At 40.5% G+C, this 1,124-nt stretch overlaps 1 pseudogene across 1 annotated transcript; it reads right to left on the reverse strand.

The window, feature by feature from the left end:
* Window positions 1-245: 245 nt before the first annotated feature.
* LOC308551142 (small ribosomal subunit protein eS17 pseudogene) lies at window positions 246-651 on the reverse strand (annotated as a pseudogene). The gene has a single exon. The product of its transcript is annotated as a small ribosomal subunit protein eS17 pseudogene (transcript).
* Window positions 652-1,124: the final 473 nt, after the last annotated feature.

Here is a 1,124-nt window from a genome sequence, read left to right on the forward strand (position 1 = left end):
GGTTCAATGGCTGAGCATCGACCCATGAACCAAGAGGTCAGCATATCCATTCTCAGTCAGGGCACATGTGCCTCAGTTGTGGGCTCGATCCCCAGTAGGGGGTGTGCAGGAGGCAGCTGATCAATGATGTTTCTCTCTCATAGATGTTTCTATCTCTCTATCCTTCTCCCTTCCTCTTTCTTTCTAAAAAAAAAAAAAAATCAATAAAAAACATTAAAAAAAATATTACAGCACAGCAGAAAGATTCAAATGGCTCCACATGGTGTTTTGAAATTCATTCCTATTGTAGGCTGAGTGACCTACAGGTTGGGTAGACTGCCAAAGTCAAAGAGCTTCATCATTTCTTTCATGTCAGGATCAATTTCAGTGATTTCCTGATCCAGAACTGAGACCTCAGGAACATAATCACCTCTCTTCTCTCTCTTCTTCCTGCAGCTTGATGGAGATACCTCTCAGGGGACCTCTCTGAATCTGCTTCATCAGACATGTGACATAGCCTGCTATCTTGTTTCAGAGCTTCTTGCTAGAGATAACGGTGATCTCTTTACACATGTATTTGTTGGTGCGGAAGTCATTGCTCAAGTGCATGTGGTACTTCTCAGTGATGACCTGGGTCTCCTTCTTCACAGTATTGGTGAGACCACAGCCCATCTTGATGGGTCCCTAGTGAAACAGCTGATTCATCTATTATTATTATTATTATTATTATTATCATCATCATCATCCTCACCCAAGGAACCCACAACCTAGGCATGTGCCATGACCAGGAATTGAACTCATGACCCTTTGGTGCACAGGACAGAGCTCCAACCAATTGAGCCATACAGGCCAGGGTTGATTCATCTATTCTTAATTCTGTTGCTCATGTTTTTGGTGTCGTATCTAAAAATCCACTGCCAAATTCAAGCTTATGAAGATTTGCACCTATGTTTTCTTGTAAAAGTTTTATATTTTTAGTTCTTACATGTAGGTTTTTGATCCATTTCAAGTTAAATTTGTACACAGTGTTAGATAGGAGTCCAAAGTCATTATTTTGCATTGGAATATTGAGTTGTTCCAGCAAAATATGTTGAAGACAGTATTTTCTCACTGAATGATCTTGGCTCTCTTGTCAAAACGCTGTT

Source organism: Miniopterus schreibersii (genome assembly GCF_964146895.1).
Source record: "Miniopterus schreibersii genome assembly, chromosome: X".
Lineage (NCBI taxonomy): Eukaryota > Metazoa > Chordata > Mammalia > Chiroptera > Miniopteridae > Miniopterus > Miniopterus schreibersii.